Source organism: Candoia aspera, chromosome 4, assembly GCF_035149785.1.
Source record: "Candoia aspera isolate rCanAsp1 chromosome 4, rCanAsp1.hap2, whole genome shotgun sequence".
Classification (NCBI taxonomy): domain Eukaryota; kingdom Metazoa; phylum Chordata; class Lepidosauria; order Squamata; family Boidae; genus Candoia; species Candoia aspera.
In genome coordinates, this window is record NC_086156.1 from 37,792,939 (window position 1) to 37,820,661 (window position 27,723).

General features: G+C 36.8%; 1 protein-coding gene across 1 annotated transcript in view; it reads left to right on the top strand.

Moving 5' to 3' along the window:
* Window positions 1-27,723, top strand: part of KCNH8 (potassium voltage-gated channel subfamily H member 8) — a 190,078-nt gene that overhangs the window by 1,039 nt on the left and 161,316 nt on the right. The gene's annotated exons all lie outside the window — the stretch shown is intronic.

A 27,723-nucleotide genomic window follows, 5' to 3' on the forward strand; every position in this document is an offset into this window, starting at 1 on the left:
TATTTTGATTATTGCTATCCACCTTGATATTTTGGGATATAGATATTTAAAGTATCAATAACAATACATACACAATAGTGTTAATTTCATATTTGCTTCTGGAGACAGTTGTCATGAATGAGTACCATTTTTAAAAATGTGACATTTCTTGTGGGGGTTTTTTCCAGTGAATATTTTGTTGAGGTCAACATTCCTAATCAATGGGTGATACTGATGCAGATTCTTTCATGAGTTTTGATATATTAATTGCTATCCTGAGTGACAGAAATCAGTTATAAAATTTTTAATTGTATTTTGTATAAATTTGGGAACAGTAAAATTAGATTGAAACTTTAGGCTTTTATTTTGGTATAAAATAATCACTTTGTTCAGTTTGTGTTTCAGTCTTATTCCATTTTCATCATTTCAATTTAAGAGATTGCAAAGTGATACACAAGTACTTCCACCTGGAAGCTAATCCATACAGATAAAATGCTGTAACGTTTTGCAAACTAGTAAAGTATCTTCTAGGTAGGTTAATATGCATGCATTTTTTGTTTATAACAAAAGGGGAAAAAAATAAAAGCCATGCACCAAATCAGATTTACATGTACTGTACCTGCATAAAGTAACATACCCACCCTTCAGTTGTCTTATAACTATTCAGGGAAGAAGCTTGATTCTGAAGAATTGTATGCTGCATCACAGTTAAGTTGAAGGACAGTATATCTACAGTGGAGTTAAATATAACCTAAGTTAGTTGACTATGGGATGGACTGCCTATTTTTCTTTTTAATATGACTTGTAAATATTAGTACTGAAGATGGAGCATGATTCTACCAAAAACAAATTTTCACATATTTCAGTGGAGGAAAGTTAAAGACATAATCAACACCATAACAAACATCAATGTGACATATACAGTATATTCTCAAGTTCTAAAATTTGTTTCAGGACAAATTACGGCTCTCCATTGGCAATAATATTGAGATGCTGAAAATACTAAATATAGATTATGTAGTAACAACATTGGCTATAATTAATGGAACTTCTTTTAATTTAAACCTTTCGGGAGGATATATTATGTTGTCATCAGTAAGACTCTAATCCAGCAATACATCTTTAATCCAATGGAGAATTAATTCTAATTCTGGGCAGTGGTGTAGGAAAGGATTCCTGCTCATGTTGAAAATTATGCTCTGATTTATATAGCACTTTTATTAAAGCATAAATATCCAAGAAGGGGGAGGAATCAATGATATAAAAATCAATTTCACCTTTTTTAACCAGCATGAATATTGAGTTTTCTCATGCCAGAACTTGAGTCAAATCCCTTGCATTTAATACCAGAAGTGTAGATAGAAGCAAATTCTAATAATTGAAATTTAACATGCATCTACAGAAATATGGTAATTGACTTATTAGATGAGGTGAAAGATCTCCCCCAAAAGCCATCTGACAGGCATGCCACACTGGTGATAGCCCCTACTATAATTTGCCTCTGGATATTTTATTGCTACATAATAGCCACAGAGGGTCATGGTGTGCAGAAATTTGAGATTTGTATGAAAACTCTGGTGACAGCTATGGTTTCAAAAATAGCATTTGGAATAATATGCTACATATAATGCCATAATGGAATTTTACTGTATTAGTTGTTTATTTTATTTATGTTGATGTTTAACTATTTGTGACCCAGAGTCCATTGGGAGTGGAGTGGCCTAGAAATGCCAATAAATACTAGTGGTAATTTACTTATATAAATAAAAAGTAGCTTGATTCCCAAATCTGCTCCTTCATAGGGATTGATACCACACCCAAAATTTCTTCTGGAGCAGCAAAAGAACCACATAGTTTCTGGAAAACAGTAGCTCCCATCTTTTTAGGGTTCAGCCTATTTTGCTCCATCCAGGTCCCTGCATCTTGGGTCAAACTTCTCCCAATGTCTGGAAAGCCAGGTGGAGATGTAAATCTGATTATAGTCAACACAGCTCAGGTTGAACCGATGGGTTACCTTTTCCATTAGCTTCATGTAGATGTTAAAAGTATGGGTGAATCCTTTGGATCCTACTAACCGATCTTTCTATTTCACCATTAACTGATACTATCCATTTAGGAAGGAACAGAAGCAACAGTGCTTCAAACTCATAATCCTCTCAAGCAGTCTACAAGGATACCATGGTCAATATTATTGAACATTACTAAGAGATTAACTAAGATCAGGAGATGTCCCACTGCCCAAGTCCTGACTAGAGTCATTGTCCTAACAGTCAGGAACCACACTGAGACGAGGAATAGGTCTCTAGTGTTTTATTACTGCTACATTAGACAGAAAATCCTAACAAACTGAAGAAGCGTGGGAAAACCCAGACAGATAAACCCCAAAAGTCAAGGCGGGTCTGTCCTGTGTCTCTTTGAATGACTGCTCAACTCCTCACTACTATGCATGCGTTTTCCCCCCTGGATAGGGGCCCCCTCCTGCTCACCATCAGTGCTCATGACAGTCATCCACCAAAGTCTTAATGGTGTTCTATTCCATGCCTAGGTCTCTGACTGAAATGATCCAGATAACCCTCTTCCTCTAGGGTACTCTGTGGCTGAAATCCCACTATTTTCTAAACAACTTTCCCTAAAAAGAGAAGGTTAGAGACAGGTCAGTAGTTGTTTAATATATCTAGATTGAGGAAAGGCCTCTCCAGAAGGAACCATACTCCTGCTCCTACTCCTTATTTGCTCTGAGTATGAACCTAGTACAAACCCATCACTACAGACAGACCCTATTTCCTGGGTCTGTTTCCTATTTCTGTCAACTCACACAGATACACACAGAACTATCTGAAGGAGCTTGGAAGGGCATGAATTTAAGTCACAGGGTCATGCTAATCCACAGATGAAATGAATCCCAGATCACATTACAAGATGGTGCTCCCATTATGATGTTAAATCCAGCCTATAAGGAGTCAAGATTCAAGCACATTTGAGTGTATTCATCAGCAAAATGTTGTACAAACATCTCACTAGTGGCCCATGGCAAATCTTCTTCCTCATCCTGTCTAATAGGATCAATATGGTAGAGAACTAATAAAGAAAACAAAAAAGAAGAAAGAAAAGCAAATGAGTTTCAAAATAGAATTTCAGATTGCTACTAAAGGGGTTGAGTCTCTGTCTCAGTGGTTTTATATTTACTACCTTAGCACTAGAGACTGAAGGTAATTACTAAAACCCAAGAAATCTATCAGAATACTATACAATATCAATATACAGCATGGTTGACTTTAACAGAAAACCAAGTCCAAAAGAATCCCAAGCCATATCACATAAAATTAACTTACCTTAGCTTGAGTGCCATATCATCATATGTGCATCATATCAAAGTCCACACTCCAAAAATAAACTGTGCCAGGAACCATTTTGGGGAGATAAAATGAATAATATAGACCCTGTAAGACTTAAGGCACCCATCTTGTCCCTTAATCCCCAAATGCAGCAATAACAAAAGTCTAAAGCTTTCTCATCCAAGTCCTAACAGGGATGCTGTTGGGTGTTATGTAGTTTCTAGCCTGTGCTTTTTGCAGAAGTTTTCCATTCTACAATTGTCACTATTTCCAATAGAAGAGAATATACAGTATGTAGCTCAGGGTTGAACTGTGGAGACCTTGGTGCTCTCTGAGCTTGGTTGTTTACTTGCAGACATTTCATTACCCAGCTAGGTTACATCATCAGTGCGAGTGAGGGGTTTGCTCCCTGTTTACATACAGTAGCTTACCCTGCCAGTTTTGGTGGGGATGTGGTTTTCTCCTTGGTAGTTCCTTGATTAGGGTATTGTGTTCTGCTTGACTGTTTGCCCAGTGTTAATCCCTGCTTATCTGGGTGTTTGCTGCTGAAGAGAATGTGTTCTGGTCTTTTTGTTTCCTTCTTAGCTTTTTTATTGTCTCTTTTGAATGGTGTGTATGGTTTATTTCTATTGATGACTGATTTATCTGAATGCCAAGCTTCCAAGAATTCCCTTTGCATTTTTGGATTTAGCTTGGTCTAAAGACTTACCAAAGACTTTTTCAGATCATAATCCTGTGAGTTTGGTTTATAAAAGAAAATCTAATACTTTTAGATGGAGACTAAATGAAATGCTGCTACAGAAAGAAGCAATAATGGAAGTTTGTAAAAAGAAATTAAAATAGTTTTTTTTTAATAATTTAGGTAAAGGCACTGATTTAAGAATAGTTTGGGATGCAAGTAAAGCTTTTACTGGAGGTTATGTTATACAACATAATAGTGAACTTAAAAAGAAGAGTCAAGAGAAAACACAAGCTATTTTGGATTAAATAAAGAGAAAAAAAGAATTAAAGAAATTTCCAGAGAAGATAGGTATTTCAACAAATTTTGCAATGACAATTGTAAAACAATTTTTACAGTGGCAATTATCTATATTAACAGTATTAGAAATGGAAGTAAAATGAATAATCTAAAGCAAAAAATGTTGAATTTGAAAATAAACCAGGGAAGTGGCTAGCATATAAATTATGAAAAGAAAAAGAAAAGAAAATTATATTGAAATTACAAGAGGAAGATACTGTACTAATGGAGAATGTGGCCATACCAAAAGCCTACAAAAAAGCATTCCAATTTGTATAAAGGAAGTGACATCTCTCTAGAGAAAATAGATGATATCAGTCTCCTGGGGTAAACCAGATAGGAATCACAATCAGATGAGCTAATTCTACTTTATTGTAAATATACATTGACAGAATCTTGCAAGTCTGAAAGTACAATCCCCCCCACTGTCTCCTTTACAGCCCGAGAAACCAGCTCTGAGCCTCTTGCCCTGCCTAATATCCAGTTGTGCTCTATGTTGTCTCTTATCTGATTGTTCCCTTGGCAGTGTCTCTTTGCCCACTCTCCCAAGGTCTTTCCCACATACCATTACAGATGAATACTAAACAAACAAAATTTACTGAGGATTACAGAAGCAGTTTATGAATGGGCCTATAACAGTACGGGAAGTTTCTGAAGCTATAAAAAAGTTTAAACTAGGAAAGGTACCTGGACCAGGTAGATTATCAAGTTATAAATATTTTGAGGATGAATTTTTACAACCTTTACAAAACACAGTGAACTCTATCCTACAGGGAGGAAAGATGCCAGAGTTGGAAAGAGGCTAATATAGCATTAATACCAAAGATGGACAAGATTTTACTTTAACAAGAAACTTTAGGCCGATATCATTATTGTATAATGACTACAGGTTGTTCACAATGATTCGAGCTGATAGACTGAAAATAATTTTGCAAGAATTTATTCATAGCATCAGTGTGGGTTTTTACCTAAGAGACAGTTAAAGGACAATGTTAGAAATGTGTTGGACATTTTGGAATATTTGGAGCAACATAATGAAAAACAAGCCACATTGATCTTAGATGAATTGCCTTTGACAATTTGAACTGGGCTTTCTTGTTCAAGGTTTTGGAAGATATGCATTTTGGAGAGAACTCTATAAAATGGGTAAGATCGATTTATACTTCACAGAAAGCACAAATAATTGTTAATGGAGATCTAACAAAACCCTGGAGATACAAAAAGGAACAAGACAGGATACCCACTGTCTCCTCTTTTGCTTATTTTGGTTCTTGAAATACTGAATAGAAATATAAGACAAGATGAGAGGATTGTGGGAGTAAAAATTAGAAAAGAAACATAAGTTAAGGGCTTTTACAGAAGACTTGGTGTTGGTTCTGGAAGATCCTTTGAAGGGAATTGAAATATTAACGGGCAAATTAAAAGGATTTGGTTCATTAGCAGGTTTCAAGATTAATAAACAGAAGATGAAGATGTTAACAAAAATTTATGAATAAAACAGGTTTTAAGATTGAGAAGGTAAATATCTGATACCACTATGACAAATATGAATTTTATGTTATTTCAAAATAACTATGTTAAGACATGGAATGAAGTTAAAAAAGATATGTTAAGATGGGAGAAATTACTATGTCATTGCTGGGGAGAATTTCTGTGATAAAAATGAATGTCTGCAAAAGAAAGAGGAAGATTTGGTTTACCTGATTTGAAATTGTATTTTGCAGCTTGCTCTTTGGCTTGGATGAAAGAGTGGGTGTTGCTGAGAAATAGGAGGCTTTTGGAGTTGAAGGACATGACCTGAGATTTGGGTGGCATGGGTATTTGTGGTACGATAAAGTCAAGGTTAATATGGATCTTTAAAATCATTATGCTAGATGTGCCATATTGAGAATATGGAATAGATACAAATCGAGGTTGTGTCCGAAAACACCTTTGTGGATCTCAGCACAAGAAACATTTTATAGTTCACAAATAATAAGCAAACACAAATGGCTAACTTATCATGAGATACTAGGATTTTGTCGAAGGGAATGTAAAATAGAATCAAGAGAACTGGTGGCAGAATTGTCAATGGTTCTCTTATTTACAATTATTAGAAAGATTTAAAGTAGGCAAAAAATTATAGTTTTTAACATTGTAAGACTGAGTTTGAAATAGAATTGTGTACAAATGATGAACATGTAATTGCTAAAATGTATACACTTTTATTGAAATTTGAAACATAAGAAGAACAAGTGAAAGAATGTATGATAAAGTGGGCTAAAATTTTTGGTTATAATATACAGATGGGACAATGGGAAAATAAGTGGTTGAAAGGGTTGAAATTTACACTATGTTATAATCTGAAAGAGAATTTTTATAAAATGATGTTCCATTGGTATATATCACCAGAGAAATTGTCTAGATTGTATAAAGGCACTTCAAATTTATGTTGGAAATGTGAACAAGTAGACATGTAAAAAAGTTAGAAAATTCTGGATTTAAATACATACACTGATTCAGAGGATTTTAAAGATTAATATACAATTGACATCAGAGTTTGTTCTTTTGGGATTCATGGACAATCAATCAGAACTTTGTTTCTGTACATAACTGCAGCAATTGTATGCACAAAGATGGAAAAATTTGGCATTACCCACAATGGAGAAGTGGTTGGTGAAGATAATGGAACTTGTTGAGAAAGCTAAATTGACTTCTTTGATCAGAGAAGAGACAATATCTATGTTTATTGCTAACTGGAAACCCCTTACAGAATTTTTGTGTGAAACAGAAAAAAATGAACTTAAGATTTGTGGTTTTGATGATTAGACAGAATAGATTATAAGAAGAAGAGAGCTATGTTGTAACCATAGAGTAAGAAGTAAATTTATTATTGTACTTATAACTGCTGTAAAGAAGATCAGAAGCTACTTCTTTGTATCTTTTTTCTTTCTTTTCTATTTTTCTTCTACCTTTTTCCTTTCTTGCACTTTTAGTTTTCTCTTTGATTTCTTTCTTTCTCTTTTCTTTCTCTTATTTTATATTAGTTTGTATTAGTTTTTATCTTTCTTTTAAAAAGATCTTTAATAAAAATTATATACACGCACAAACACAGGTAGTCCTTGCTTAATGACCACAATTGGGACCGGAATTTCAGTTGCTAAGTGATGTGGTCATTAAGTGAATCCAACCTGATTTTATGACCTTTTTTGCAGTGGCCATTAAATGAATCACATGGTTGCCCATTGATTTTGCTTGCCAGAAGCTGGCTGGGAAGGTCGAAAACGGTGATCATGTGACTGCGGGATGCTGAAATGGTTGCAAGTGCGAGGACCAGTTGTAAGTCAATTTTTTCAGCACTGTCGTAGCTTCAAACAGTTGCTGCACAGGGCAGTTGTTAAGCAAGGATTACCTGAGTGTGTGTATGGACTAGAACTCACAGTCTCCTGCTTTCTAGGCCAGCACCTTAACCCATACACCAAACTGGCTGTCATATTGACTTCTACCACCCATCATGGTTTTGTCAATCAAGGTTTTCAAAATACCACTTTTTAGTAAGACTGAGAAAGAATAGAGTAGGCTAGCAGCCTTAGTCATACCCATATTATAGGCAGCACAGTCTGCTAATTATAAAAAGACAATGCTGGTCAGTTTGGGCACATCTTGCCCATATGCCACAAACAGGACCAAAGCTCAGTTTTACTTTGAGCATGCTCACATTATTCTATGTAAGCAAGTATGGTTAAACTTTGCAAGCTAACTTATTGCTGTCTGCAGTGTACTGACAGACACTCAGAGTATACTCTGAATTGTTACTAGTCAGGGTCCTTCCTTCCTTCCTTCCTTCCTTCCTTCCTTCCTTCCTTCCACCCATCCACCCATCCACCCATCCACCCATCCACCCACCCATCCACCCATCCATCCATCCATCCATCCATCCATCATTTTTCTCTTTTCCTACCTTTCTGTCTCTGGCACTGTTATAGCTAATAGAGGCATAGGTTTTTGTTCCTAAGATTATGTAAGGCTGAAAATCTGATGTATCTATAATTTTACTTTGCCTTCCCATTGGTGTCTATTGAAAACAAAGATGGCCCAGTTCTGTGTGGAGCTGAAAATGATTGCCACTAAATTTTAATATATTCTCCAGAATCTTTTAATGAAAGCTTAACAAGTTCAGGTGGTTTATTTGCTGGAAAATCATCTTAAGATCCTATTTTTTTCTGTTTTGGTATTTTGAAAATCTTCTGTTTCTGGGAGATGGGAGATAAGTAACAAATGGCAGCTCTGTGCAAGGTAAATTGGTATTTATTTTCTGCTTTATTTTATTGGCTAAAAACCTTTCTGTGGTTAACTAAGTTTCCTCTCAATGAAGTACCTAGGTTTATGTCCATAAGCTAAAACGCAGACCAGTTTATTCAAAATTAGGGCTCACTCTATTCACTAAGCATTTCCTTCACCAACTGTAACTGGAGTTTTTAAAAATAGACATTTGAAAATAACATTCTCCGTACATTCATTAATAAAATGAGGAAACTTGTTCAAGGTCTTCTTTAGGTTTCAAGAAGCCAGCAGCATGTAGTGCTTAAGATCAAGACTAGGAGCAGGGAGGCCCAGGTTCTAGGCCTCCCTTAGGCATGGAAGTCAGCTGGGTGATCTTGGGCCCGTCACTCCCTCTCAGTCCTCAATCAGCATCAGGTTCTGTGACAAGCCACTTGAAAAACAAAATCCCTGGTTGCATCATGCATGGTGCAAAACCAAGGGGCTCTTATAACCAAGCAGGACAAACAGTAAGAACAGCTTTCTTAGAATTTTGAAACTGTTATATGAGGATGTTTCTTATTTTTTATATTTTAAACTGTTTTCCTAAATCTTAGGTATCTCCGTTTTCTGCATAAAACAAAAGCAAGCAAGCAAACATAAAGAAAGAAATCATTGTGAAAATCCAGCTGACTCTTATATGCACCATAGATATCAGCAATCACACCCTTTTCAATAGAGTAGGTGGATATATTAAAGGTTACATTTCTTCATTACTCATTTAATTTGAACTAGGTCAGCATACATTGTGCTACGATCATATTCCACAGGCACAACATTTGATTTTGTTCACAGAATCCATTCTTTAGAGGTACTTGGTGCTTATCTATGAAAAAAGAAAATTTCACATTTGAGAAACCTTTAAACACACTCCAAAAGCTAGAGCTGAAGACGAATTTCAGATGGTGAAACCATCTCATGGTGAAACTGGCATATTTATTGCTTTGATAAAAGATTATCCACATTTTAGCTACTTCGAACATGCCCAAGTTACCAGCTGGCTCCTGGTTTCAGAACTGAAAACCAAACAGGGCTGAATGAGCTGATCTCATCAGAATGCCACCAGCACTCATGCATTGTATGCCTACTGCAGCAAATGAGAACGTGCTCTTTCTGCCCAACATGTGAGCACAGGTTCCTTAGTCAATAAGTTCTCAGCTACTGCAAGTAACTGAGCACCTCACCTTCTTCTGTTTCAGACTAAAAAAACAAATCCTTTCTCAATGTAATAACAAAGCCACAAATGGAAAGTATGCCATCTGCTTATCTCCTGGCTTGGCAATATTTATTTTGTCCCTTCTACCCAATCCTGATAACTAGTCCTTATGTCAGGGGGTCAAAAACTCAGAAGAGCAAGACTGTCATCTCTATAAATGCAGCATAGGCCACCCCATACAAAGTAAGAGAGCAAAACACATCTGCCTGTGCAGCAGCATTGAGTTCAGTTGGAAGTTCTTCATTTGCAAATAAAACCTAGTGACTGAAGCAACCATAAAACAGCACCAAGCATGATAGAAAAGACACTGAGATGACATTGTCTCTTTGCTGGGAGACTCAGTACACCCTTCAGATAATGGAAGCCATTGTCTAGTTGTGTTTCTGGCCCCTTTATTTGTCTACTTCTCAGACTTGGCAGTAATAGATGGCTTCTTTAGATAGCTACTAGGAGACTGTTTACCACGTTATGTGTATTGGCAGCATTACTCTATAGTGGAAACGTCTTTGAACTTGGAGGAGCCTGCCAGCCATTCTTTTCTAATGGTAGCCTTTCCTCTCCAGAGTGGATCGCATGTACACCAGAGCTACCTGATACTCAGAGTCAGATATTTTTTTGTGGATTTGCTTCGGTAACAGAAATATATATGGCCAGTTGTAGACAAATGTGAACTGACTTTCAAAAACAGCTTGGTATGTGACATAAAGATTGCCACTGGAGGAAAATAAAAAGCGAATCTAATCAAGCATGGGTAAGAGCTTTTATTTAGGATTACATCATGGTGATCAGAGCAACAAAACATGATTATTTGTTCACTCCTTTCATGCCTATTGGTGAGTGGCCCTGTTCAATTAACTTGGTCCCTCCTAGGTAGAGTTGGGCCTGAAGAACATCTGCAGGGTCACTGTGGAGACTGGAAGGCTCTGTAGGGAAGAACAGACTTCAGCTTAAGCAACTAAGAAAAGAGTAGCTGTGGTTTTTAGGCCCCACTGGATCTGGAGATTTTCCGTCTCTAATTCTGGATGAGGCTATGTTCCCACAGACAGAACTGGTGCACAGTTTGGGGGTCTTCTTGGTCTCATGGCTCCTGCTTGAAAAGAGGTGAAGATGCCTTCCCCTTGGACTACTGTAATGTAAAGCTACAATAGGTCCAGAATACAGTAGTGCAGGTAGTTATATAACATCACTACTTTGTGAGTTCCTATAGGCTACAATCCAAAGTGTTGGTTATCACCTATGAAGTCATTCATAGCACAGGGCTTGGTTATTTCTAGGACCACCTATTTCCAATTATGTCTGTCCATCCCATCCTCTCCACGAAACAAAGCCGTCTATGGGAACCAGGAGGTGTGCCTTCCTTGTCATGGTTCCCGCCCTTTGGAACAGCATTGCCCTGAGATTTGGATGTCCCCGGGCTTTGGTAAACCTTCAGAAAATTTATTTTCCCCCAAATCTCTGGGTTAGGATGTTGGGTGAGCCCATCTATAAAATTGGTTTAGGATTTTGAATAGGTGTTTTTAGCCTCTGTGCTGTTTTATATTAAGTGGTTTGGGGTTTTTGTTCATTGCTTATCTTGTTTTGTTTGTAAACCTATATTAGCTTGCCAGAGTCACATTTTGGAAGTTGAGTGGCTATCCAAATTGTATAAATAAATAAACAAACAAACACCTTGTACCCTGATGCTACAGAACAGTATAGTAAGAGGGAAAAAATTAAAACTGCCCAATAAAACCTGTGAAACTGATCTGAGTCAGCTCACACGTGGTTATAGACTTTTGCCTGAGTATTCAGACTTACACCTTTGCTCAAGCAGAACTTACCTTTTTTAAAATTTATGACATTACATTCCTGTTTTTTCTCCAAGGAAACATTATTCCATTTGCTTTCACTTTACAATAATCTGGAGAAATAAATTATGCTGAGAGAAAGTGACTGGTCCAAGGGAAGTGCCTACACTTCATTTATGGATGACTCAAAGGGATTCATGCACTCTGGAAAGCTTTGCCTCAGCAAATGTTAGCAAATGCAGATAGGTGGTCAGAGACTCCTGAATAAGAGTCATGGATCATATTAGCTTTTGGTCTGCTGCCTAGAAACAAGATGGAATTGCCCAGCCGAACTTTACACAGAGACCTTCGGAGGGGAATTGATGGTTGCACTTGTCCCTCAGGTTTTTCTTCACTGCAGATTTGAAGTTAGTAAATAAATAAAATGAATAAAATTGTGTGTCCAAGTCTTACTTTCATATCTTCCTTTTAGTGAATGTGTAGTTATATTTTGCCCCTCTTTCTAAATGCTCAAACTCAGAAGGGAATTATCTTAAATTACAATTGATAGTTACTTTCTATTTAGACACAAAGATGCTTATTGTTCTTTTCTATCAATGGCCCTTGTAATCATCACAGCAACCATATTGTGTTTTAGCTGCAGACAACAGAATCAGGGCTTCCTGTAATGCTTACTATGTTGAATAGTTTAATTACTTTAAAATAAAACTATTTGCTCCTCTCAAGCATTAAAGGATTGAAAGAAAGTTCCTAAATATTTAATGATCTTATTTGCTCAATCTGATTATCATTAATTTTCCATTTATGGAAGCCATTAGCAAATGTTTTGTAAATAAAGCCACCTTAGTTTTACTATAATTAATTTCTAATTTTTCTCCACTGCAATAACCATCCAAGGCTTGTAAACTCCATTAAAGACCAACCATATAAAGGAAAGGGAAGCAAAATATTAGGCAGCATTGAGGGATAAAATTCACTTTTTGATGAGCCTTTTACTAAAGCATTAACACAACAATGAAACAGAGGAGGAAGCAGAATATTTTCTTATTTTATTCTTGTTTTCTTATTTTATTCTTATTTTCTTCTTATTTTCTTATTTTCTTTTTACAGTGCAAATAGCGATTGAAAGACCTCCATTACACTTGCTGTAATCTGACTTGCAAATATGTATCCTTACAGAGCATCATAATTAATCTGAGACGAGAGTGATCCATTTCTTCTAATGTACAAAACATTTCGGTCTTATATTTAGATTTACCAACCATCATGGAAATAACTATGTCTCTGCTGCAATTATGCTGTTCAGGGCCAAAAGGTTGAATCTTGTATTTTACAGCACGCACATCTGCCTGTAAAACAGTGGAGGACTTGGAGGTAATTCAGTCCAAGTTTTTAAGAAAGATATTTCACATCTCTTGTTGTATATCAGATGCAACCCTGAGGATGGAGCTTGGCTGTATATCAATAGATATTTACAAGGATCAATCAATTAAAATATTGGTTAAAATTATTTTGAGGGAGAAATATTTAACTCTTTTAAGTCTCCTCTGTGAGTTGGACTCCTCATGGCTGAAGGCTTAGCCTAAGATGCTTCCTGTTGTGAATCCTGGAAAACTATACAAGAAGCCAAGGAGCACATGCCAGAGTTAGATTTGCAGAAAGACTGAATTTCTCTCCACTGTAATAATAGCTTTATGAATGTACCTTTTTGATTCCTAATTATGTATATAACATCCTCTCCACAGAAGAGTGCTAACACTTGATAGGATTTTAATTTAATTCTTTTACCTCCCTCTCTCCCTTTACGGGACGCGGTGGCACTGCGGGTTAAACCGCTGAGCTGCCGATCGGAAGGTCGGCGGTTTGAAACCGCGCGGCGGGGTGAGCTCCCGTTGCTCGTCCCAGCTCCTGCTCACCTAGCAGTTCGAAAACATGCAAATGTGAGTAGATCAATAGGTACCGCTTCGGCGGGAAGGTAACGGCGTTCCGAGTCGTCATGCTGGCCACATGACCCGGAAGTGTCTATGACAACGCTGGCTCCAAGGCTTAGAAACGGAGATGAGCACCGCCCCCTAGAGTCGGATTCGACTGGACTTTACGTCAAGGGAAACCTTTACCTTTACCTCCCTTTATTATATTTCTATACTGCCATATTTCCTCAGGACTAATGGTTCTTGGAAGACCAACATCCCCTTCCAAGATCATATTTGTCCTTGTGCAAAGGTGTAGTATAATCCACACTTCACATTTTGTTGAGTTCTCCATTATACCATACTGTAAATGGTCCTCTGAATCAATACCTCCCTCCTTTTTAATCACCAGGGCTGCTCTATGGAAGACCATGTACTCCTTCTGCTAGTGGATAATTCCTCAGAAATCTCTAAAAATGTTGCAGATTTTTGCTCAATCCATTTTTATTTGAGATATGAATTATTCCTTTTCTGATCCACATCATTTGTTGTGGAAGAAAGGAAATAAAAATACGTTAAAAATCTATCTTCAGAAATTTAAGTCATTAGGGAATTGTTTGCTATTTATCTGTACAAATATAAATAAATGCCTATCCCAGTTAATCACTTGCAAATGAAACCTAGAATTACAAGCTAATAAAGGAGTATATTAGAAGTATAATTTGTTGCTTTGTAAGAGCATGGCAGATTTTTTTTTCATTATACACCGGGTTAATTCCTTTTACTGTTGGATTAAAAAAAACATTTCCAAGAAGTTTGGGATATATAAATAAAATCACTGCTGAGGAGTTACTAGAAGGAAATATAGAACTTAAGGTACTCTCAGCTCACTAGTATTATCACAGTCAGGAAATTACTAAGTCCTTTTATATTTCTTGAAAAGACTACATTCTTTCCTTAAGTTAGTTCTGTTGTATGTAATTAAAAGCAGTATAATCATAACAATTACTCTAGTGACACTTTTTTTCTCTCCTAGAAATTCAGTTAACAATAAAGAATTCATGCAAGGGCAGATTTTATTGCAATCGTTACTAGATTTCCAGTCATTAAAATTTAACATGTTATTGCTGGTCCCAGCAAAATGATTATTTTTAATGTTGAAATTATTGTACCAGTTTGCATGGTGGTTCAATTTTTTACAGTTCATTTACTGTGCTTAATTTGTGGCTTACAGCATCAGTTTGTAAATGGCACAATTAAGGAAAAGCAATAAGAGGATAGATTGCTGCAGAGATTAGTTGCCTGCTGATACTGGTGCTTGAGAATCTAATTCAATGGAAAATATATACCAAAGAAAGCTTTTTAAGCCATAAAGGTCATAAGGCTTTTGAGAGAGCTCCTACCTTTCTAAAATATGGAATTGCAATTCAAGAACTAAATGTAAGAGTAGAGGACTGTTATATGACCACAGAAGGAAGTACTTCAGTTGCCACTATATATACTGTAGATGCTCCTGAACAGTCCAAGTGAAATCCGTGGAACATCTCTGATCCAGGCTAGAATAATTCTATGAAAAACTACTTCCTTGATTTTGTGGGTTTATTTTAGACCTGCATCAAACTATCTCGGAAGATTAACCAAATGATATCAGAATACATTTTTTTCTGAAAAACTGGCTCATCTGATTTGATACTTCTTCCCATATAATCTTGTAACAGCTTTGTTATATATAAGGTGCACTACTTCAGAATTGAAACTTTCAAAATTTATTAGTTTCATCTAGTTTTTAAAATTGCTTCCAATTTTTACACAGGCAAACAGCTATGAAGGAGAAAGAGCTATAGTGGCAGAGTATTTGGCTCAGCTGCAAGGGTTCAAGCAGTCGTGTGTGCTTTAATGTCACATTTTAATAACTGTTTAGTAAACCAAGTCTGACAACATGCCTAGCATAATCTAATATTATCCTTCATGGACTGTGAATATGTTGCATTTTTAGGAAAATAAGTATAATAAGACTGAAAGAAAAACAAATTCAGCCATGGTGATTATGGAAAGCGACATCCCAAAATTCTATTAAGCAAAATCTGCTATTAGTCCAACTTCATGCTTCCTAAAGAGCACTTTAAATAAATAAATCCACATTTTTAAAGTTTTTCTTTTTATGATACAAAACGTTTTGAAAAAAATCTAGGTAGAAAAAGGAGAAGAAAGAATCTTGCCTATGGTTTTAAATCTTTAACTAAAAGATTTAAAAGAATTTGTCAATTAAAGATTTAGTTAAACTTTAAAAGATTTAAAAGAATCGGTCAACACATAATGAAAAGTGCATCAACAGGTCATCAATCTGTTGTAATAGTAAAAAAAAAAAAAAGTTCTGTAATTCTGGCTGGGGATTTGTGACATTTTGTTGAACTGGGACTTAAGAGAAGAGCATTGGTATAGCCACAATTCAGTTCAACAGGAGCTATGATGGACCACACAGATTGGATAGCACGTTTTCCAGGCTTTGAATATAGGAAGAGGCCTGATGCTCGGAGCAAATGTCCATCATGCCTAGCATCGGTTTCCTATCTTGGCCAACAAGTTTTCCTTTCTCTGCTATTTACATATTTTAAATCTATACATTCATTACATCCATTCATGTCCCTTCTAGCAGAAGGCTGTGGTGTGGATAGTTGATTTTAACGGGTTTTATAACATGAGAGAGGAGAATCTTTTCCAAGGTGAAGGACCAATTCAGTATTGCAGAGCTTGCCAGGGACCACACATCAAAAAAGGAGGGCAAAAAAGAAGAGGCAACCAACCTTTTTAAAACCCTACATGTTAACTTTACCCCTTTACTTCTTATTCCATCATTGTCTCCCTCCTTTTTCATACATTATGTTTTTGTGATTGAACGTACCATGACTTTAATGTGTGATAAACTATCTAAAGAAAACTTGAAGAGCAACCTACATGCTATATGCTCTATCCATATATCTCCCTTTATTTTGTATTATTCTGTTATTACTGTTCATTTGTATTTTTTTATTTTAATATCCCCTCCCTTTTGTTTTTAATGTACATTACATTATTTATTTTCTTTGCTAAATTTTCCTTGCGTCAAACAGCAACATACATATTTTTTTCCTTGTTTCCTTCCATTGACATTAACTAGGAGGTATTTGAATCTTCTCTTGTCATTGCTACAGATGAATACTTGTGCATGTACACATTTGCTTATTATGTCCCACCAACATTCCTGTTCAAACTCAGGTTAATTATTCTACATTATTGTTGTAATTACAAAACAGTTACATTTTGCCATGTGATATTTATTTGAAAAACAGAAAGAGACAGAGTAAACTCCAATTTGTGTTAAGCTCATGTCAACTCACATTCTATCATTGGCTAACCAGGTGTTGTCTCTAATTCTTTCATACTGAAATTGAATCAATATCGGGCTGAGAAGGAAAGTTTGCAGATCTTGATGCCACTAGGGAAAAGGATGGCCAGAGGTTAACTTGAGAACATCATTGAAGCACTCTCCAAATAATCAAATCATGTTGTGCAGAGATTAATTAGCATACAAGCAAGCTAATATGCTAAAAAAAATATTGGGAATACCACCTCCCCACTTCTTGAAACATTTATTTCTCAATGCAGTGACTGATGGAGATGATAATTTGCTGGGCAAGTAGGTTTAAAAAATGCCAAAATGCTGTGAGCAAGATATATATGCAAGCATTTAATCTGGAGCATCTTTTTCTTTTTTATTTAAAAATAAAAAATATTGACCTAATGAGAGTTATTTTAAATGATTTTAAAAAGAACATCACAACTGATGACCTCCATAACAATCTAGCAATTGCATTATCTCATTTCTATTAATTAGGCTTCTGCAGAATTGATATAAAAGTTCCTTAGGAAAAAAAAACTTTAGGATTTGGGGATAACTGAATTATTGCTCAATGGTGTCTAGCTATTAGCTGTTGGCATACCTCAATTGCTGTGGAGAGTTTAGAAAGAAATAATTTGGTAAGTGGAATGGTGTCACAGAAGCAGATACATAGACATAGTCATAGACAGCAACTGACAGGCTTTAGAAAACTCTACAGATTTGTATGTGTGTGCATGGATGTGTATCAGCAATGTTTTATAGATCAGGGTTCTTTGGAAACTTGTCTTTCTATTTGTCATTAGAATATTACAAATGATTTTTTTAATCATTGGAATGGAAGCATTCGAAATTCTCTACCAAATCTGTGGGCACAGCAACTGGCTGATTTCTCCAACTTTCTTCAGGGGAAGGGAAATGTCTCTAACAATCTCTCAAAGATAGGATTCCCACAGTAGCTCTCTTATTTAAAAAGCCCAGTGAGAAAAGTTCTATCATATTGTCTTCTCTTGGGACTGAATTGATGAAGGGAGAGTCAGGAAGGCTGCAAACCATTGGAGAGGTAATTGTATAATGCGAAACAAGGCATTCATACAGACTCCTTGACCAGTTTATAATGAAATTAGTACAACACCAACTCCACTAATGAGAATTTCAGTGGAATGAGAGTTGTTGGAAAAAAAATGAAGGAAAATCTCCTTAGTTGACTGCATAAAATATGCAAATGGGCTTCTTTCCAAGCTGACATTCATTATCGCTTCTGGAGGGTCTATGGTAGGATAGACTGCAGGACCTTTGAAAATGCAGGCAAGTAAGTATTTTGTTTTTCAACATTACTGACATTGTGGGCAGTCCAGCTTTCTCACTGATGGAAAGTCTTACCTTCCCCCAGTTCCTTTGTCCTGAACTCACCATCCCTCAGAAAGTTTGAGTTGAAAATGTTTGTCTAGGAAACTTGGATTTCAAGGCAGTCTCTTGAAAAACACACAAAGGTCCTGGGCACTTTGCAAATTGCTAGCCTTTTGCTGAACAAGAAATAGAAGTCTTAACAATTTTTGTGCAAGAGAAAGAGTTTCCAGAATTGGTAACCAATCAAACAGCATGGATGAGTCCCAGTTGTATTTCCCCACTCCTGCTGCCACAGCAACAATCATGGCTACAGCTATTGTGAAAAACATCTACTTGCAATAATGCCAACACACTATCCTTTGAGTTTCATAATTTGTATGGTATTCTAAATAAAAACAGAAGGTATGGCATCTTTGCAGCCAGAGAAATTTGTTTCATAGTAGTGGCTCTGTTCTTTTTGCAAATGGAAATGCATGCAATAAATACTGAAAACAGAAATGGAGTGCACTAATAGAAGAATGGAACAGGGGAAATAGGCAGTGATTGAATGCCATTATCTTCACTCTCCTATAGGTCATCTGGAGTGAGTACTGACTGGCTCATAGTTTTCTTTTTCTTTTTATTATTTCTATTTTATTTTAAACCCGCCTTTATTATTTTTATAAATAACTCAAGGTGGTGAACATACCTAATACTCCTTCCTCCTCCTATTTTCCCCACAACAACAACCCTGTGAGGTGAGTTGGGCTGAGAGAGAGTGACTGGCCCAAGGTCACCCAGCCGGCTTTCATGCCTAAGATAGGACTAGAACTCACACTCCTGGTTTCTAGCCCAGCACCTTAACCACTAGACCAAACTTTGCCTGTTCTCAGTTTTTCAAGGGTGATAGAACTGAAGCTCTTGGGAACTGACTTCAACTTCCTTTTATTGACTAGGCAATGAAAATGGTGGTGGTATGGAAGTGACCCCTCTCGCTCTCTCTCATTGTCTGTATGGAAGGCTTTCTACATGCTGGTTCCTGATCACTCATTAAGGGAATCTTCTGAGCATGTGAAATAATTTCTCATAGAGGCCCAGCCACAATACTACTGAAACTGTAACAGGCCTGCACAAATATTCTTGGAACTTAGAATCTGAAGTCCCATCACATCTGGAGGGTACTGATTTCCTGATAAATGGAGTAAGTTAGGTGCAAATTCTTCTGTGATAATAATCACTTGATCCAATTGTTAAAAGAAAGAAAAGGTTATTCTCTCTTCACAAGAAGCTATTCACTTATCAGCAGTTTGAAGAAAATGTATTATTTTGATAATACAGATCTTTCCAGAGTTCAGCTGTGTTTCTAGAAGGAGAAACTCTTTTGTATTTATTTTTAATTTGTCTGTGAACAAGTTGAAAGGTTGAGCAATGAAAAATAAGCCTCCTTAATTTATGTTTAATGTTTTTTGCCTATGCAAAGATAATTCATTATATAATAATATCCCATCATTTATCTGTGAGGAGTCAACATGCATGTTTGTTGAGCTGGTACATTTTTTTTTAACTATGCATTCCCAGTTTTGCTTCCAACCAAAAGATAAAGAACCAAGAGATGTTAACTTTCTGATCGGATCTGTCAAACTGATCCATGAATGTTTCCTCATGGCAGGAAACATGCTTTGCATGCTTAAGCTTCCAGTCAAATTCATCCTGGAATATGAATGTATATGGTGTTCAAGTATATTAGACATCCAGGTAACCCAAGAAGAGTTCCAGTAATCAGAGAAATGGTCCAGGTCATTTGGAATCTTCTCCATCAGGGCTAACCGGATGCATCTGGAAGCTCATGCCAGCTTTTGAAAATACCAACCACTTGAAAGCAATAGCCCCAACTTCATCAACTGGCATACAGTGTCATTGCTCCTCTGAATCTGGCCAACTTAGCTGCCAGTGGCAATAACTGCTGGAAGAAGTATTTGTTCATGGCTACATTTTTTAGTGACTCATATCACTCCCAAGAACATCTGCCCACCCTACAGAGGACATGCTTCCCTCTTTTAACTTGGCCACCTTATGGGACCTAGGAAGTGTGCCTTCTCAGTGGCTGCCCTTGTGCTCTGGAACAATCTCCCCCCAGGATACAGGATGACAAGCCCCAATTCTACTTGCCTTTAGGAATGCTGTTAAGACCTGGCTTTTTTCCCAGGCATTTGGGGTTCAGTTGAGTGGATTCCCTTCTGGTACTTTTCATTAATGTGTTTGGTCACCGTTTTCTATTTTGTATTTTATATATTGTGCATGTTTCAATGACATGTGGTTCTTTCAGTTTATTTGTTTGTTTGTTTGTTTTTCTGCTGTACACTACCCAGAGTCACACTGTTTGAGCTGGACAGCCCTATAACTTCATTAAATAAATAAATAAATGAAGGGGGGGGGAGTGTGATTATTTGGAACTGGAGGTTGTGGATTCTTTTCCGCCTATTTTCTCTTGCGAGTGTTGCACAGAACTGGTATGAGAGGAGAGAGCAGAGACATGGTGACCTCTAACAAGCGGTGAGGCTGGCATTTTCATCACTGCCATTTTTAGGGGCTTGAGAAAGTTTTACAGAAGAGAAGACTGTTAAGATTTTAAAATATTGGTTAATATCTGTATTTTGCCACTGAGTTTGGGTTACATGATCCTGAGGTTCTGAGAATTCCCCCCCAAAAAAGTGGGGAGAGTGATGCTTTATATCTTCCTCAATGGCTGTGGATTGCTCTCCCTCCAATAAAAGAAATCAGACAGTAATTGAACATTTAATCTGATGGAGCTTATTGACACTACAGAAATCTAACTTCTAGTGTCCCAAAAGTTTTCTTCCCTTATGAAAGAGGTTCTGTTTTTCAATTTTGGTTTGGTAATATTTTGAGATCTTAACTTATTGCTGCAAGACAAAGAAATGGGAGGGGGGATTGGGTGCTGCCTCTCATTTTCTCCTCCATATTTTTTTCACTCTGTAACTTGCCAGCCTGTAAGAAATTTGAGAGTTCTTTAACTCTTACGATATGGTCATATTCCATTATGTCTCTTGCTTGGTTTCAAGTTATTACTGTACATATGTTAGTACAAGTTTGGGGAAACGCATAGTAGTTAAATAGGTAAGTATGATGCTGAATTGCAATCCAAAAATCTGAAGGAGTCTGGCAGCAACCTTTTTGGATTAACACATTTTATTAAAAGGCATAAGCTTGTGTGAGCTACAGCCCACTTCCTTAAATTGGTGGAGTGGCTAAACTGATATAAGGTTTAAATTGGGGTGAGGCAGGAGGAGGAAGACTGGGTGATTATACATCAATATTTCTTCTGTTTCTTTTTAAAATTATTTTTATTAGAATTTTTACATACAATAGAAGTATAAAGAATCAAAAGAAAGATAAGGGAAAAAAAGATACAGAATTATCACTACCACCCTTCTTTCGATCAAGTAGTTACCATCTTACTCTTTCCCCTCCCTCATTTTTATAACTCTTTTTAATCCCCAAATGTGCAAATTATCAGTTCAGTCTTTTCTTCTGTCAACAAAAAGTCTGTATAAGGTTTCAGTCTTTCAAAAAGGTCTTTATCATTTTTTCCCTGACCAAACTGGTCAGCTTCACCACTGCTGCAAGTTCTATCAATTTCATAACCCAATCTTCCACTGTGGGTATTTCATTATTCTTCCATCTTTGCACATATAGTAATATTGCTGCAGTTACCATATAGACTATTAATTTCCCATATTTCTTTTCTAATTCAGTGTCCATAAAACCCAATAGAAACAATTCTGGTTTCATTCACCAACATATTTCTTTTGTTTCTATTTCTCAGCCTAGTCTAGGGCCTTGGTATTCCCTGGAGAACGTCAGTCCTAACCAGGCTCTATCCTATTTGGCTTCCAAAGTCAGACATGGTTAGCTAGGGGCTGCCACCTGCAGAGACATTTTGTTCCCCATATTCTCTAGTCCACACTGACAATTTATCTTTATTTTAGCATACGTTAGTGCCAAACAGTGGAATCCCAGTTTGCAAGTGTGTGTTTGTGTGTTCTTCCTAATTACCTTTTCTATTTGTGCCTTTATTTCAGGGCTATATGTCTTTTCTTGCTTTTCTTGACTTTACGTAATGTACTCTAGAAACCTTTTTAACTGAACAGGAGAATAGAAATCTCTATAAATAAATGAATAATTTTACTGGTTGGTAAAATTCAGAAGGACATGCCATTTCAGTGCTTGAATTATGGTAAGAAAAGTTTTGGAGGGGGCCTAATGAACTCCATAATCAGAGTCTTCCAATAGCAAAATCTCACATAGTTTTTTCAGGTATATTTCATATGTTCAAACCACAGCCATATCTCCCGAGCCCCCATTTTATACCCTCTATCAGTGTTTTTCAAGCTTGGGAGTTTTAAGACATGTGGACTTCAACTTCCAGCATTTCCCAGCCAGCATGTTGGCTGGGGAATTCTGGCAGTTGAAGTTCACATATCTTAAAGTTGCCGAGGTTGAGAAATACTGCCTTATATCATGGCATAGATATTAACAATTTTCCTGGTCCCTGCTTTGGAATGTAGATTATACTAAATAAGCAACAAAGGCACCAGAATTTCTTTTAAATGAGCTTCTTGGACCCTCAACCATTAGGCTAAAATATTCTGCTTATTGCTTTTAACTCTTCATGAGTCCATCAACCTTGCTTCAGTTTCCCTGGTTATTTTCCTGTAAGTTTTCCACAGCCCAGGTTTATGACTCTGACATGCCTTGTTCTCAGTGAAACCTTCTACTCCACATTTGAGTGGCTGATTGATAAGAGCACCCTGTAAGTATAATACAGGCTTTCATGATGAATCCATTATCTCTCTAGACCAGGCTGCCTTCTTTTAACACTGACATAGTGGAGGGATGATGATACCGTTTATTGGAGCAACTTCTGCTGGTGAGACTATCATACTCCCCAGCAGATGTTGTTTTATTTGGAGCTATGTCTTGGGTATCTCCTGATTCCACTGTTTGGCAGGAACCTGTTCTGTGGTTTGTTTGGTTTTAGGCAAGGCTCCTGTGTTTTTTAAATCTAAAAAGCTGAACTTTGATTTCCCTAACATGGATGTGCATCAGGACTGCAGTATTTAATGAACTGACCTGCTCAATCAGCCTTTCCCAAACTACTGCCCTCTAGATGTATTGGGGTTACTGGCTAGAACTTTTGGGAGTTCTAGTTCAACTCATCAGAAAACATGGGGGATAGGTTCCACACCCTTATTACAATGATTTAGTTATTTCATTTATATTTTAAAGATTTGTACAGCTCCCTTCCAAGCCAAGTTTTCTCAGAGTAGTTTACAAAATTTTATATTCCAAGAATCTGTCTGAAGATGGAAATTGAAGTTTGGAGACTGAGGGAGTCAAAGAGAGACATGAATTTTGAATGTGGTTCCCTTGCTGGAATAACTCAGGGTAGAAGTTCTGTGGAGAGCCAGGTTGGTGCAGTGGTTAAGGGATCAGGCTAGAAACCTGAAGACTATGAGCTCTAGTTCCACCTTAGGCACAAAGCCAGCTGGGTGACCTTGGGCCCGTCACACTCTCTCAGCCCTTGGAAGAAAGCAATGACAAACCAAATTCTTGCCAAGAAAACTGCAGGGATTTGTACCAGGTGTCAACCCTCATGCGAAGGTGCACACACACACACACAAATTCTGTGAACTTCCAAATCTTTTTGAATTCTAGCTTCTGCTATTTTCTGTACTCTCACTGATGGAATCCAACAATATGAAGTTCACGTGTTCTCAAACTTGGATTTAAACTGCATATTAGTATTTTTGTAAGTGTTTCAGTGATTAAACATGACAAAATGCTAAAAAGTTTCTACTATTCTTGCAAAAGGAATTACCTTTAAATATAAGCATTGTATCTGACCACAAAATTCTCACTAATAGGAAAATATTTTTAGCTATATAAAATGTTATAAAATATAAAATTTTAGCAGATGCAATGAAAAGGTTTATCAATTAACCAACTAAGACTCATAGGAATAATTTAAAATAGTTTGCAGCACATAGTTACAATACTGGGGTGGGGGGAAGAGGAGGAAATAACTTAATTCCAATATTAAGATTGCAAGTAATTATTACATAATACATAGTATATTTTCTCACTCTTTATGCAAGCTGTATAAACCACAGAAAACCTTCAAGGAAGAAAGAAACTCAGAGTTCTCAATTTGCTAGGGATGCTGTCATGAGCACTGATGGGGAGCAGGAGGGGGTCCCTATCCAGTGGGGAAAACTCACGTGTAGTAGTGAGGAATTGAGCAGTCATTCAAAGAGACACAGAACAGATCTGCCTTGACTTTTGGGATTTATCTGTATGGGTTTTCTCATGCTTCTTCAGTTTGTTAGGATTTTCTGTCTAATGTAGCAGTAATAAAACACTAGAGTAAAACCTACTCCTCGTCCCAGCATGGTTCCTGCTTGTTAGGACAGATGCTTTGTTCATTACTTATTGACTGCATTTGCAGAACACACTTAATCCTAAAAAAATGGGGGGAAAAACTGTTTCTATCTTAATATAACATACTATCCCTAAACAAATAAATCATAATGATGACCAAGAGAGATGACCTGTTTTCTCACAACATACAATATATGGATTTCCCTCATGCTAAATAACAGATTGTGATGTGAAAGGTCCCCTGTGCAAGTACCGAGTCATGTCTGATCCTTTGGGGGGACGCCGCTTTCATGATGTTTTCTTGGCAGACTATAGCAGGGTGGTTTGCCATTGCCTTCCCCCATCATCACCTTCCCCAGCAAGCTGGGTGCTCATTTTACCAACCTCAGAAGCGTGGAAGGCTGAGTTGACCTGAGCCGGCTGCCTGAGAATCCAGCTTCTGTTGGGATCAAACTCGGGTCATGGGGAGAGTTTCGGTTGCAATACTGCTGCCTACCACTCCGTGCCAGATGAGGCTAGTAAATAACAAATTATCCAACACTTTTAGCATGTTGTGCAAACTCAGCCATTGGATGCTACAGCTATTCTCTAAATGTGTTCTAAAGCTATTCATGAAATAATGAAAAAGTTATATTTACCTAGAAATGCAAACCTGAGAAATGATCTAAAGGGAATAATAACTTTACCAAAAGGAAAGCTTATCAGCATGTTTGTTTGGCAAGCCAGGTGACTCAAAATCCTATTTAAAAGGTGCTGAGCACTACAGTAATATGGGAAAGATAGAATAATTTAACTTCATGCAAGTTAAACCAAATATTTATTTGAACCCCATAAAATAGAAAATCTAGAAAATAGTGCAAAATCTCACTGCTTTATCATCCACATTACCTGAACACAAGATTGCACGTGATTTTAAAATACACTGATTTAAGAGGGACTCACAGCCAAATAAATGTTCTTACAGCCTCAGACACTTTGCTTCCCAAAAGCTCTATGTGCCAACCTCTGATTCCCACTGAGGGTAAAATGCTGCTACTGCTGCAGTTGAAAACTTATAATGCTGTAAAACATATTAGCCATCTATTTTTAATGATATGATTGCCTAGCAAGTATGTCAGTTCCTACAATTCTTTTTCCCAAAGGCTCTTAGGACAAAGGGTGCCATAAATATCAGAGCATAAATAATCTACTATTATACAACCGCCTCATAAATAAAGCATGAATCATGATGTAAACGTCAGCATGGAATGTCCTGCAAAACAGCCTTTTAAACAGTTGACAGCCACAACAAAATTTTGCAAGTTTCTATTACTTGTTTGTGCTATAATTAGAAGCTTAGGTGAAGTGAAAGAGTAGGGGATGAAAAAAAGGGAGTACCCTAAGGCACTAACATTATGGGGTTACTTTTAATTATATCTTTGGTATTGAGTCTTCTTGCTATATTTGTGCAGTAGCATTTTGCTTACACTTATGGGCAATTTTAAGATACTCTAAAAATTGCAATCCATTCTCTTCTCTAAAGTCTAGATCAAAATTTATAAAACACGAATAATGAAAACAGGCAAAAAGTGTTAAAAGAGTTCAACCCTGCTAGCACAGTCACAGCCATAAGAAGCCAATACAATTTTTCAAAAAGGACGTATGTGTCTTAATTATATCTTGAACAATTACTAATTAATATTTTTTTTTTAAAAAAGGATGCTGTTTTTGTACTGTACATGGTTGAAAAAGTAGCCACCATGTGGCAAGTAGTTCATGTTGCAGTTACAATACCTAGAGCAAGGTGCACAACCTGAACACTGAAGACCAAATGTGACTCCAGAAAACCTTGGAGCACCTCCAAATGTTGCCAGTTATAATGTTTAATGAAATAGAAGAATGACATTATGAAATGCATTAAAAATAGTTTTTGTACTTCTGAACCACTTTGGGAATTAGGTCCCTGGCATTTCACTAAAAGGCCAAGCATGGCCCCAGATTCAAAAGAATTGCCATTTTCTGCCCTGCCATTTTCAATGTATGTTTTATGGTCCCTCCAGGGTTACTATGGGAAGTCACTGCACAGATGAGAAGGATCCATGTGGTAATCTTCTCTTAAATAATGATAGGGCATAGAACAGTAGTTATGAGGAACTATCTTCCACATGAAGAAGGTATTGTGTAGAGTTATTAAACCTTTTCAGAAATTTGCTGCAAACATTCAGTGAGAGATTCTCTGCTCAGCATTAACTTCCTTACTAGCTCTACTCCAAATCTTTATGTGTAGATTACTGCTTGCATGGGAAACCACCAGAAAAACCCAAGTCTAGCTTGGGAAGTTCAAAAAAAAAATCTGAAGGCAATAATAAACAAACCACTTCTATATTGTTGCCAGGAAACAACACAGATATCCATATAGTCATCAGGACTTGATAGACTTTACTTAACATGAAGCCAAGCAACTAGAGAAGTTGGTGCACAGACATTTCATTAGTGATATTTACTTTGTTGTTGTTGTTTATTAGGACCTGAAATTCATCACCCCAATGCAAAATGGTGACTGGGGGAGAGGCTCACAGGAAATTGTGTATCATTACTTGTCATGCTCCATAAATATTCAGGACATCCTGCATTTACAAGTACAAATCTGTGTACAAGTTAGCAGTAGCTATTGAGTCTGAACCTAAGGGGTGGCAGACAAGGGAAGGTTTTGTGTATTAAATAATAGAAAGAAGTAGTTGCTGATCTCATGCAAAGTGGTTTCCATTTTGCAAAATGCTAAAAATGTTTTTTTAAGGTACCGCAGGACCCTGCCTAGTTTTCAGGACAACCTAACAATAAATCAGGAGAACTTTTGAATACAAATGGAAATAAAGGTACTTTTTTTGCATAATATATTCATTGAAAACCTGTGGTTCTCTCCATGTTTACAACAAAATTTACAGAAATGGCCAGCTTCCCAAAAAATGGTGATATCATGGAATATATTTTGTCCAATTGTCTAAAATTTAAATATATGTTTCACATGTTTAA